The 14187-nt window shown below is 35.8% G+C and overlaps 1 long non-coding RNA gene across 2 annotated transcripts; it reads left to right on the forward strand.

Moving 5' to 3' along the window:
• Positions 1 to 11131: 11131 nt before the first annotated feature.
• LOC118647772 lies at positions 11132 to 12316 on the forward strand. Of its 2 annotated transcripts, XR_004964914.1 has the most exons (3): positions 11189 to 11207; positions 11507 to 11634; positions 12229 to 12316. It is a non-coding gene; the product is annotated as an uncharacterized LOC118647772 (long non-coding RNA). The 2 variants fall into 2 exon arrangements; XR_004964912.1 differs by having other exon boundaries at positions 11132 to 11634.
• Positions 12317 to 14187: the final 1871 nt, after the last annotated feature.

Raw genomic sequence — 14187 nt, forward strand, 5'->3', positions numbered from 1 at the left:
AGTTCGTGGAGGCACTTCGACGGCTGCAATTTTCCCGAGCGACGGAGAACCAGCTAAGTCTCTCTGATAATATTCGTTCGGCCGGGAACGTGGGGGACGCGTTGCGTGAGAGCGGTGCGAGCATGGAGGCATGGGGGGACATGCGGGCGCCTGTCGGCATAAAATTAAAACCGGACACTTTCGATGGAACGTCCCTATTACGCGAATTTTTGACACAATTTTTGCTCATCGCGAACGCGAATCGTTGAAGTGAGTCGGAGAAGGCGGTGGTTTTAGCTTCCTGCTTACGGGGGAAAGCGCGTTCGTTGCTGGACTCCTGTTCCGCGAGTGAGGGCTCTCTTTCTTTCATTGAGCTTAAATCGCAATTGGAGCTCCGTTTTGGGGAGGGCGAGCTCGCGCAAAATTTTTATACTCAATTCACGAATCGGAAGCAGAGTCCGGGTGAGGATTACGCGACATTGGGGGCGGATTTAGAGCGTCTTTCCCGGAAAGCGTATTCTGAATGTACACATGAAGTGCGCGACAAAATTGCTTGCTCGCAGTTTATCGCCGCGTTGTCAGACGGATTCGTAAAACGTACCCTTCAGGTGGAGGGGATAACATCTTTGAGAGTCGCGATTGAACGGGCGAAAACGCTTAAATTTATCAATCAAAGTTGTTTTCCGGAAAAATTTAACGGAAATTTCCGCGCGGAACGGAAGGAAGTTTCTGGATTTAAGGAAAAAGAAAAGAAAAATTTTAAGGGATCGTTTAAGGAAGGAGAACGTAAAAATAAAGAGTGTTGGCAGTGCGGGGCGACCGGGCATTTCCGCGCAGAATGTCCTGCGGCGGGGAAGTCGGGAAACTAAATTCTGTCGGGTTGACTGGGGCCAGCTCGACAGGCGGAGCTCGGGCCCCTGTTTTTGCGCGCGACGAAACTGTTTTTGTCCGAAAGCTCGGCGGCGTGAGCGCGGTTGCGCGAGATTGTTGTTGCGTCAGCGGGTATTTTAATGGAAAGTTGTGTGTTTTTAGAATTGACACGGGCTCGGATGTGTCGGTCGTGAGCGCTAAGATAGCTGCTTCTTTCGATCAGGAGCGTATTATTTCGTGTAATTTGAAATATCCTACGGGAGAAAAAGTTCCGATAATTTCTCGTGTTTCTGCAACGATTTCTTTAGGTGAATTTTGTATTAATTTGCCATGTTTTGTCGCGGAAATTTGTGACGAGTGTATACTCGGTCTGGATTTTCTTTCCCAGACGGGAATTTTAAATGGATTATTTGAGAGCGCCCTTGGTTTGACGGGCAGCAGGGTGGAGAAGCGCGGGCAAATTTGTTCTCGAATTGAGGACTGCCCTGCTCGGCTCTCCGAACCCCTTCGACGAATTTTCGAAGAAAGTTCTCGTGGACTTGAATTTTCGCAAAAGCAAATGTTTTTAAACTTTTTAAATGAATATTCTCATGTGTTTTCTGAAAAGGTTGTTGCTGGAAATTGCAATATTTTGTCTCATTGTATAAAATTGTGTGATTCTCGTCCTATAAAACAGGTACCTCGTCGAATTCCCCTTCATTTACAGGAAGAAGTGAATAAAATTTTAGAGGATATGAAAGTCCAAAAAGTGATTGAGGAGTCAAACAGTCCTTGGGTCTCTCCAGCGGTTATGGTGAAAAAAAAGGATGGAACTATAAGGTTTTGTGTTGACTTCCGAAAATTAAATGCAGTGACTATTAAAGATTCTTTTCCACTGCCAAGGATCGACAATATTTTGGACTGTTTAAAGGGGAATTCATGGTTCTGTACTATTGACTTAAAAAGTGGATATTGGCAGGTAAGCCTAGATCCTAAAGATCGTGAAAAAACTGCGTTTTCGGTTGGAAACGGTTTGTGGCAGTTCACAGTAATGCCTTTCGGTCTTTGCAACGCCCCTGCTACATTCGAACGATTAATGGAAAAAGTATTAAAAGGTTTAATCTCAAAGGTTTGCTTTGTTTATTTAGACGATGTAATTGTTTTCGGGAAAAATTTTGAAGAAATGTTATGCAATTTGAAAGAAGTTTTTTGTCGCTTAAAGAATGCTCTAATTTGAAAGTAAATCCAAGTAAATGTAATTTTCTTAAGAAAGAAGTTAAATATCTTGGTCATGTTATTTCTGCTGAGGGGGTTGCAACTGACCCTGAGAAAATTTCTTCTGTGAGAGATTGACCACTTCCCAAAAATCGAAAGCAGGTTAGAAGCTTTCTTGGTTTTTGTTCTTATTATAGGAAATTTGTTAAAGGTTTTGCTATTGTGGCAAAGCCTTTGTATAATTTGACGGAAGAAAATCGTAAATTTCTTTGGTCTTCTGAATGTCAAGTAGCTTTTGAGAATTTGAAACGAGTTTTAACATGTCCTCCGATTTTATCTTTTCCTTCGGGAGAAGGACAATTTATTTTGGACACTGATGCCTCAAATCATGGCATTGGGGCGGTACTTTCTCAATTTCAGGAAGGAGAAGAAAAAGTCATTGCTTATTTCAGCCAAATTTTTAATAAAGCAGAGCGGAATTATTGTGTAACTCGGCGGGAGCTTCTCGCTGTTGTGGATTCAGTGAAGTTTTTCCATCATTATCTCTACGGACGGAAGTTTTTGGTAAGGACAGATCATGTTTCTCTTCGCTGGTTGATGTCTTTCCGGAATTTGGAAGGACAACTAGCAAGATGGATGGAACGTCTACAACAATATGACTTTGATGTCCTTTATCGTAGAGGAAAGATTCACAATAATGCCGACGGACTTTCTAGACGTCCATGTCTGGAGACTTTATGCCGGTATTGCATAAAAGTAGAATCTAATGAAGAATCTTCAAAGGAAGAAATTTTTGGACGTTTGGTCTTTTCTAGTGAGAATTTTCAAGAGTGGCGTGCAGCTCAACTCCAAGATGCAGTTGTTTCTAAAATTATTCATTTCAAGGAGGCCGGAACTCGTCCAGATTGGCAGGAGATTGCTTCTGGTGATCCTTCTTTGAAAATCTATTGGTCTTATTGGGATACTCTATTGCTGATCGATGGAGTTCTTCATAAGAATTAGATTTCCCCGAATTTGCAAAGGAATATCTTTCAAATTGTGGTTCCTAGTCAAAGAATACATGAAATCTTAAAAGAAGCTCATGATTCTCCCTCAGGGGGACATTTTGGTGTGAATAAGACACTACAGAAAGTTCGAAAACGTTTTTATTGGGTCTCAAGCAAGAGAAATATAGAGAATTGGTGTGCTTCTTGTAAAGAATGTGTTGCTAAAAAAGGACCTCTAGGAAAAGGAAAATCTCCTATGGAAATCTATAATGTGGGAGCTCCTTTTGAAAGGATACAAGTGGATATTCTTGGTCCTTTACCAACTTCTTCTTCTGGGAATAAATACCTTTTGGTGGTAGTGGATTGTTTCTCCAAATGGCCAGAGGCTGCCCCTTTAAAGAATAAAAGGGCCAGCACTGTCGCGAGATCGCTTGTGGATCAGGTGTTTTCACGTCATGGAATTCCCTTGGAATTACATACAGACCAAGGAAGAAATTTTGAATGTCATCTTTTTAAGGAGATGACTTTACTTCTCGGAATAAGGAAGTCACGAACAACTCCTCTTCATCCTCAATCGGACGGACAAGTCGAGCGTCAACATCGCTCGATCTTGAATTATTTGGCAAAGTTTATTTCGGAAAATCAAAAGGATTGGGATCGTTGGATTTCATTATATCTTTTAGCTTATCGTTCTTCGAAACAAGAAGCTATTGGAATGTCTCCTGCTGAAATGTATTTGGGACAAGATCTTCGTTTACCTCTGGATCTGCTTAGAGGAGTTTCCCCTTCTACGAAGGAGGAGAAGGATAGTGCGGGTTTTGTTTCCAAGTTAAGACAGAGACTAGATTCCATTCATCATTTCGCTCGACAACGTCTTTCGATTAGTTCAAAGAATGCCAAATTTTGGTATGATCAACGAGCAAGGCGAAAAAACTTTGAGCCTGGACAGCAAGTTTGGTTTTATAATCCTCGGCGGATTCCAGGAAGAGCACCCAAGTTGCAGAGTCCTTGGGAAGGACCATGGGAAGTTATTAGGAAAATAAGTGAGGTTTTATATTGTATACAAAAATGTCCTCGTTCAAAAAATAAAATCGTGCATGCTAATCGTTTAGCTCCTTACGTAGAAAGAAGGGGGGAGACGACATAAATCCGAGCCCGAATGTCAAGGGATTGTTTTCTTTTGATTGAGTACGTTGGGACGCAACTATCGTTTTTGCTTAAAGAAAAAAAAAAGTTCTTTCCGTTTTTTTTGTGTGTGTTCTTGTTCTGCTTGTTTTGTTTTATTTTCAGTAATTTTGCTGAGAGGTGCATGAGGGCTGCTTCTCGAGGTGAGGAGGAAAGTTTTTTTAAGAAGACTGCCTCGCCCACGGTTTTTTGACCACGGTTTTTCCGTGGGACATTGGGCAAATGCCGAGGCAGGGGGCAGGGAGCTCTTAGAGCGTTGGATCCGTGGAAGTAAATTCCCCCCCTGATCCCGAAAAAAGAAACGAGAAGCGCACAAGATCGGGCGAAGAGGAAGCTTCACGGCAGGAGAGGAGCACGGGGACGGAAAAGGGAGCCGGCGCAGAAAAATTCCGCGTGGGAGTCTGGCTAACTCTGCGAGGAAGAGTGCCCGGAGAAGCCCTTACTGGAAGGGTCGTCTCGGTTGGACGTGGTCCGATTAAGGACAAGGAAATCGTCCTGGAAGCCGATGGGGCCTTCTTGAAGTAACAGGAAAACTGCTCCCCGGATTGTCGGGACGACAATCTTGAAGAGGGGGAGCAGTATTACGAGCGTCGCCCGGTATACTCCGCGACTGCGACTCAGCTGTTCCGAAGCCGATCGATATATTGATTTTACCAAGAGCGTTGTCAATTGTCATGCTCTTGGTAACGTTTGTCAACAACGAGTCTTATCTCGGTCTCGAGCCTTGTCGGACGCACTAATAAAAGCTGCTTGGTTTTTTTGAGTTTAAAAGTGTCTTTCATTTCCGCGGCGCGCTCGTTACAATATTATATATTTGAAGCTTATGCCTAATATAATTTTTTTATGTAAATTTATGTTCTTTTGCACTATGTCGTATACTGTCGCTCTTAAATTGCATTATTTAAACTAAAATTATAAAATAATATATGATTACGTTATCAATTTAATTGATAATAATGATACTTAAGTCGTTTACATATTTGCAATTGGTACAGAAAAGGATTGCATTTCAAGACAAACAACAGTACATGCAGTCTAATGAATCAAAATATAGTATATATTACACAGGCACACAAAAAAAAAAGTGGTTGGTCCGGCGGACTAGACTAGTCAATCCTTATGTATTTCGACCCGCTGAATCCAAATCTGAAGTCAGAATTGCAAAGTTAGCTCGCATTTTCTAACCACAAAAAAAATTTTTTTTTTAAGTATTGGTCCGGTGGGTCAGACTAGTCAATTCTTATGTATTTTGACCCGCTGAATCCGAATCCAAGGTCAGAATTGCAAAATTAGCTCGCATTTCCTAACCTAAAACAAAAAAATTTTTTTTTTAAATGATGGTCCGGCAAACCAGACTAGTTTATTCTTATGTATTTTGACCCGCTGAATCCAAATCCAAGGTCAGAATTGCTGAATTGGCTTATTTTTTCCTAACCTCAAAAAAAAATTTTCTTTTAATGTTGGTCCGGCGGACCAGACTAGTCTATCCTTATGTATTTTGACCCGCTGAATCCAAATCCAAGGTGAAAATTGCTGAATTAGCTCATTTTTTCCTAACCTCAAAAAAAATTTTTTTTAGGTTAGGAAATGCGAGCTAATTTTGCAATTTTGACCTTGGATTCGGATTCAGCAGGTCAAAATACATAAGAATTGACTAGTCTGGCCCACCGGACCAATATTTAAAAAAAAATTTTTTTTGAGGTTAGAAAATGCGAGCTAACTTTGCAATTCTGATCTTAGATTCGAATTCAGCGGATCGAAATACATAAGGATTGACTAGTCTAGTCCGCCGGACCAACCACTTTTTTTTTGTGTGCCTGTGTAATTAAAAAAGAATTTTTTTTGTGGTTAGAAAATGCGAGCTAACTTTGCAATTCTGATCTTAGATTCGGATTCAGCGGGTCGAAATACATAAGGATTAATTAGTCTAGTCCGCCGAACCAACCACTTTTTTTTTGTGTGCCTGTGTTATTATATACATACACTTCTCGCAAAAATTAAAGGAACAAAAAAATTTTCTAAATTTTTTGCCAATTTTCAACAGGCTGTATTTTAGTGAAAAATGGTCGTACAGGAAATAAAAAACATAGCTTTTGAAGCTTGAAGACTCTAGTTTTAGAATTTTTTGGTTAAAAATTTTTCTGAGCACCGGTAGCCATGCAATTCTTGGATAAAGCACAAAGAAAAAATTTTCAAAATTTTTTACATTTTTTTTTCGCTCTACGGGCATGAAAAAAATTTTTCGAGCTAAACCAATGCATAAGTCGCATAGCCCGTTCATTCAGCTTCAATTTGCTTTTTTCGGAAGTCAGATACGACTATTTGTCTTCGAGATATCGAATTTTGAATGCAAAAGGACCCTTTTTCACTCAATTGCCGATATCTCTGAAACTACTGGTCGCCTAGCAAGCTGACGAGCGGTTTCGTTTTCTGCAGAAAATTTCCTACAAAAATCTGTCATGGTTGATTGAAAAAAAAATTTTGTCCCACCTGAAACGGTAACGTGAAAAAAGAGCAAAAAAAAAGCCATTTTCCCCTTTTTTGGTAAATCGACTGTGTCTTCGACAATATTGGGGCAAAAGCTTAGGTTAGAAGAAAATTTTACAGTTTAATGTACCCCAAAGACCCCCCTAAATTTTTAGATCAATCGGTTCAGCGGTTTCCCCGGACCGATTGATTGAAATTTTGAAAAAATTAAGGGAACAAGACTTTGTTCCTTAAATTTGACCTAATCTTTTTAAAATTCAATAATTTCATTTTTTTTTACTTTTTATTCAATTTTGAGTTTTTTGAAGATTGAGTAACAAAAAAAAATCCAAAAAAATTTTTTCAAAAATTTTTATTCAAAAACATTACATTGTTGAGGCATCCTGCAATGAGTCCTGACCTGAATCCGATAGAGCACGTCTGGGACATATTGGGCCGCCGATTGCGTCAAAATTATCCGAATCTGAATAATTTGGCAGCATTAGAGAACGCTTTGATAAGAATTTGGCGTCAGATCCCTCACAGATGATCCGAAATTGCATTTCGAATATGCGACAAAGATTGCAAGCTGTGATTAGGAGTAGAGGCGGAAACACTCGATACTGAACACGAGACACACACACTTTACACACACACACACACACACACCCACCCACACACACACACACACACACACACACACACTTTAAAAAATGAGTTTGGAATCGCAAAATACTGTGGAGCTGACGAACCACGGGGTCTCATTTTTTTCGAAGAATCATTAACACACGTGCGTAAGCACAAAAGAAGCGTAAATCCGACCGTGCAACCTCCACGTGGTATGCTTTGGATAACGCTAATGCCGGCGGTAAATCAATCATCAATCAAAATTTTTGTCAGAAAGTTTGATTTTCTTAAAAACGAAAAAAAAGAAATTTTTTTTCAATTTTTTTTTAATTTTCAAAAAAAAATTTTTTGGAAATTTTCAAAATTTTTGAAAAAATTTTTTTGGATTTTTTTTTGTTACTCAATTTTCAAAAAACTCAAAATTGAGTAAAAAGTAAAAAAAAAATGAAATTATTGAATTTTAAAAAGATTAGGTCAAATTTAAGGAACAAAGTCTTGTTCCCTTAATTTTTTCAAAATTTCAATCAATCGGTCCGGGGAAACCGCTGAACCGATCGATCTAAAAATTTAGGGGGGTCTTTGGGGTACATTAGACTGTAAAATTTTCTTCTAACCTAAGCTTTTGCCCCAATATTGTCGAAGACACAGTCGATTTACCAAAAAAGGGGAAAATGGCATTTTTTTGCTCTTTTTTCACGTTACCGTTTCAGGTGGGACAAAATTTTTTTTTCAATCAACCATGACAGATTTTTGTAGAAAATTTTCTGCAGAAAACGAAACCGCTCGTCAGCTCACTAGGCGACCAGTAGTTTCAGAGATATCGGCAATTGAGTGAAAAAGGGTCCTTTTGCATTCAAAATTCGATATCTCGAAGACAAATAGTCGTATCTGACTTCCGAAAAAAGCAAATTGAAGCTGAATGAACAGGCTATGCGACCTATGCATTGGTTTAGCTCGAAAAATTTTTTTCATGCCCGTAGAGCAAAAAAAAATGTAAAAAATTTTGAAAATTTTTTCTTTGTGCTTTATCCAAGAATTGCATGGCTACCGGTGCTCAGAAAAATTTTTAACCAAAAAATTCTAAAATTAGAGTCTTCAAGCTTCAAAAGCTATGTTTTTTTATTTCCTGTACGACCATTTTTCACTAAAATACAGCCTGTTGAAAATTGGCAAAAAATTTAGAAAATTTTTTTGTTCCTTTAATTTTTGCGAGAAGTGTATTTTGATGAAAAATAATATTAAACTCAAAGATCCAGTCTTGATCACCTTGATAAAAATATATTAATGAAATATTTCACAAAAACTTTTTTATTTGATCTCTTTTTATTATTTATTAAGATTTATTAAAATGCATTAAAATTCATTAAAATTTATTAAAAATTAATATTTAACATTTATTAAAATTTATAAAATTTATTTATATAATAAATAACAATGTAATAAAATAAATTTTATGAATTTTAAGAAATTTTAACAAATTTAAATGAGTATATATTAAGGAATTTTAATATATTTTAATCAATTTAATAAATTTTAATGAAACAGATCTCTCTCTCTCTTTCTCTCTCTAGGGTGTTCCAGATTAACCGGAGGAGCCGGCATGTACGTATTCCTCATGAAAAACTGAGTCAAAAATGTCAGTAGCAAAATCTTGAGGGATCATTTTCAAATGGTAAGCCTTTGAAACCTTCCAACCACAGGCCGTGAAGCTCGCGCTGTCAGGCGCGACGCAACTAAGCGGCCGGCTAGTCGCTTTGACGAGTATCGCTAAACGGTACCGAACGAATATAAATCTGTGAAATCTCTATTAATATTTGTTGCTATATTCTTAAATCGAGTCTAATTTAATTGACAAAAAATAATATCAATTGTAAATTCGATAAAACACCATTTATATCAATAAAAATTATGTGTTTCTGAAATACGTTTTATGTATAAATAAATTAATAAATAAAATCAATATTAATTAAATTATTTAATTAAATAATATTAAAAACATCAGTCGACAACATTTCCAAAACTTTTTTTCAAAAAGTTCTGTCACAAACAGTATTAAAAAACATTTACATTTGAAATTCGCATTTGATGTAAATAAATATTTCATATTTAGGAAATGAAATGAACAAAATTCCGAATTATGATATAAGAGGAAAAGGAAGTAATACTGTGAAGGCATCGACGTAAGTAAATAATAAGTATTATTATTACAAATTACATTTTGAATAATATTTTAGAAAAATATTAAACTTTTAAACTTTTTAAACTTTTAATTGATGAGGCGCTTGCAACCATTACGCCTGAAATGATACAACGATCGAGAGAAAATTTGATTAGACGTGCTCAGCTTTGTATTGAAATGGGTGGTGGCCATTTCGAACACCTACTCTAAAAGTTTCTAAAATATTATTCAAAGTGTAATTTGTAATAATAATACTTATTATTTACTTACATCGATGCCTTCACAGTATTACTTCCTTTTCCTCTTATATCATAATTCGGAATTTCGTTCATTTCATTTCCTAAATATGAAATATTTATTTACATCAAATGCGAATTTCAAATGTAAATGTTTTTTAATACTGTTTGTGACAGAACTTTTTGAAAAAAAGTTTTGGAAATGTTGTCGACTGATGTTTTTAATATTATTTGATTAAATAATTTAATTAATATTGATTTTATTTATTAATTTATTTATACATAAAACGTATTTCAGAAACACATAATTTTTATTGATATAAATGGCGTTTTATCGAATTTACAATTAATATTACTTTTTGTCAATTAAATTGGACTCGATTTAAGAATATAGCAACAAATATTAATAGAGATTTCACAGATTTATACTCGTTTGGTACCGTTTAGCGATACTCGTCAAAGCGACTAGCCGGCCGCTTAGTTGCGCCGCGCCTGACAGCGCGAGCTTCACGGCCTGTGGTTGGAAGGTTTCAAAGGCTTACCATTTGAAAACTAATGATCCCTCAAGATTTTGCTACTGACATTTTCGACTCAGTTTTTCATGAGGAATACGTACATGCCGGCTCCTCCGGTTAATCTGGAATACCCTGTATATCGGCAAATAAGACGATCTTCGCCAAGTCGTGTCTGTAGTGAACTTAAGAAGTGAACGCTAACCTAATTTATATAAGTTGCGACAGTATTACATTTATAATGAATTTTGAAGAACCAAGAAATATTGAAATCCCAGATATTAACTTATCTAATGAAGAGGAGGAAGAAAATGAAGAAAACGAATTACAAATACAACTTCTAAAAAGATATAATCGAAATGGTCACAATCCTTTTAATTTTTGAAATAAAAATGAGTTTAAAAAAAGATTCTGGTTTTTGAAAGAATCAATTATGTATGGAATTTTACTAATAATAAAGGAAGGACTTGCTAAAATAAATAACAGAGGATTTACTATTACAAATAAATGGATTATTGTAATAATGAATAATATATAAATTGATTTGATTATAAATAATTGTTGCTATATTTTTTTATATAAAAACACATTTATTAAATTGATAAATTATAAATGAAACGCATATGTATCACATAAGGTTTTAGTACAATAAAGAATGCTTATAAAATGCTTATTTAAAAAAAATACTAAATACTTAAATACTTTTTTTCCATTGTTGTGTTTATTTTTGCTTGAATTTACATTTTCTTTGCACGACATTTTGTTAATAAATACATAATTCAATTAGAAAAATTTGTTAATAAATTTTATTAAGTTGAATATTCGACTTATTTTGTTTATAGCATTCTATAAATTAATATTAATATTAAACTTAATAATATAATTAGTAGTGTCTTTTTGCAGTGACTGCTTATCCCACATAGCACATGATATTATACGAATATTATATACTCATACTGAAAGTACTGTAGTCGTACGTACCATTCCTAACATTCTAAGTATATTCGTATAACATCTTGATCAGTATATCATTTTTCATATGTTCTTAAGTTCATACTCAGAATGAACGAACAAACTACGATGCTTATACTGATTATCCGTATACTGTGATTATCCGTAATATATGAGAACATAAATAAGAACCTTGCGGTTATCTCATGTATAAAAATTTACATCGATCGCGCACTGATTCACACCCAAAGCGCTATCATTACCTTATTCTCCCTTGTAAGCATTAGTCTGAGCGTAAAACTGTCAACGTATATTCTGCAGAACATACTCAGTTTAAGCGCTACCTACGGCAGTGTCGGCGGTTCCCACAGTGTCCCCAGCTGTTTTGTCTTTCCGATGAGTTTACGTTTGCTGGGTTGCACGATTTCGCAAGAGATTCTTTATCCAAGGTAATCTTTCCCTTATGTCACGCAATATTGATATTTATATTGAATACATTACTACAAATACTTACAAAACTAAATTATGTAATATTTTTTTATATATGTAATGATTTTCTATAAGTCTTGTTAATAAATTTGAGGTTATCTTGGTTGCTGCTGAGATCTCAGAAAGAACTTATACGATGAATAATATTGTCATTACCTACTAACAAATATTGATAACATAAATCGTAAGCGGTTAATGTTTGTGCATTAATGAACAACAGGGCTGACAAAGCATGTCTCGCAAATTAATTATTTCTATATCTTATAATCAAAGATGGGGTGAGGAGGGAAAGAGAGATAAAGAGAAAAGGTTGCAAGCCACGCTCCATCAGCTCTGTTGTTTATTAATGCACAAACATTAACCGCTTACGATTTATGTTATCAATATTTGTTAGTTATGACAATATTATTCACCATATAAGTTCTTTCTGAGATCTCAGCGGCAACAAAGATAATCTCGAATTTATTAACAAGACTTATGAAAAATTATTACATAATTTAGTTTTATAAGTATTCTAACTGTACGTTATCAGAATTATGTTCTATTATTCGTAGGAAGCAGCCGAAGAACTGCCGAGGTGTCTCAAATTAGTTTTATATCCGGACGATGTAAAACCGGATAAAAATATTAAGGACCAGTTAAGGAAATATTTGATTTTTTCAGCGTAATTGATTGTAATATTGTTTTGTAATATGGTTGGTTGCAATATTGTTTTGTAGACTAAAATGAAATAATAAATTTATTTCAAAGTTGCATTAAAAAATTCTTTTTTAATAAAATTCCACGGATACGCCTACCTAACCTATAAATCTGATTCGATGTGAGCGCGCGCGCATAGGCGTGTAAATGTATGCGTGCATATACATGATCGACCATTCCCTGACGATTCACATACTATACAGATACTGCGGGATATTCGCAGGTACGTACTATGCCGTAGGAGAAGCGAGACATAGGAAGATACTTAGTTTGTACTGTAGTATATCTCAGTACGTATCTTGATTGTTCCCAGTATCTACGCAATCTACTGTTCCGATATCCTGCGGAACGTTCTCAGAATACACGTGTGCTATGTGGGATTGCACCATGAACTATGACAATAACGTAAAAACATGAGCAGATGATAATAAATGTAACGTTCCTATTGGAGAATCCAACAGAAATATTACGGAAGTTGCCGAATATCAAATAAGTTCAACCTTAAGAACATCTTCGTCAAGATGATCTCGAATCAAATAAGATTTACTTGAGCACAATCTTCTTCGTGAAGATTGTCTTATTTCACGACTATGAAATCTATTGTTCTTAAGACGGCCTTGATTGAATAAGATTGACTTGACCAAGATCATCTTAAGTACTGACTTGAGACTCGACTATGAATACGGGCCTATGTCTATACTCTAGTTTACACCGAGCACTTGGTACGCGTATCAAATAATAAATAACTAGTGAATGTTTAATCATTGGCTGATTAGCTTAAATTCACTACTTGATACGCGTACCAAGTGCTCGTTGTAAACTAGGGCTATGGAGAAAACAAACACAGCGTTGGGAATTCTCAATATTACCAACTTAACCTTTTTTCCCAACACCAACTAAAGCTATTTTCGAACAGGCTATAAATTTTCAATACTAGCAGTGAATTTTGGAACACAGCCTTATTGCACCAGTGCAGCAGTGCAGCTAAAAAGAACAGGCCTACTGGCATCAGTGCAAAGAATGCAAAGTTACGGACAGTGTTGCCAATTTAGCTATTTTGTAGCTAGATCTAGCTATTTTTTCTTTTATCTAGCTTGCTAAAAATGAATTTTGCTATTAGTCATTTTTCTAGGTTTTTCTTATAAAGTTAAGGAAAAGAAAAATAAGTAACCCAGTAAACACATTTTATAGCGGCAATATAACATCCCAGACAGCACCAGATATCGTACGAATATTATACTCTCATACGTAATGTACTGTGATCATACCGAATATACGTAAAACATTCATATAACGTCTCAATAGAATGTCATTTTGATATATCCTCAAGATAAACTTAGAATATAGCGACTGAACTTCGCAACTCCTACTGAATATACTGAGATTATATCTAATATACTCAAAACATCCGTAAAATATCCTATGATATATCTCATGTATATCTATCACATATTTCCAAAATATCCGCGTAATATCGAAAGTGAATCATGTCAACGCTATCTATGATCTGTAACGTTACGCATTTTCGTCTGCCGTGTGATGCAGACACGTGGTGAAGTGTAGGGTGTGAACGTGCGAACACGAACTCACGGACAACGTGGTTTTCTCAGGAATTACGCCCAGATAACTCTGGTATGTACATAAGATATAATATAGTAACGTAAACTATAATAATATATATATATTGTATATATACATATATTATTTAGGTTATAACCTACAATTATCTGAGCATAATTTCCCAAAGCACCCCAGCGTATTCAACAGATATTACGCTTCATTTTTTGCGATAGCTTCCTGATGTGCGAAATGAT

The sequence above is a fragment of the Monomorium pharaonis genome, chromosome 10 (assembly GCF_013373865.1).
Source record: "Monomorium pharaonis isolate MP-MQ-018 chromosome 10, ASM1337386v2, whole genome shotgun sequence".
NCBI lineage: Eukaryota > Metazoa > Arthropoda > Insecta > Hymenoptera > Formicidae > Monomorium > Monomorium pharaonis.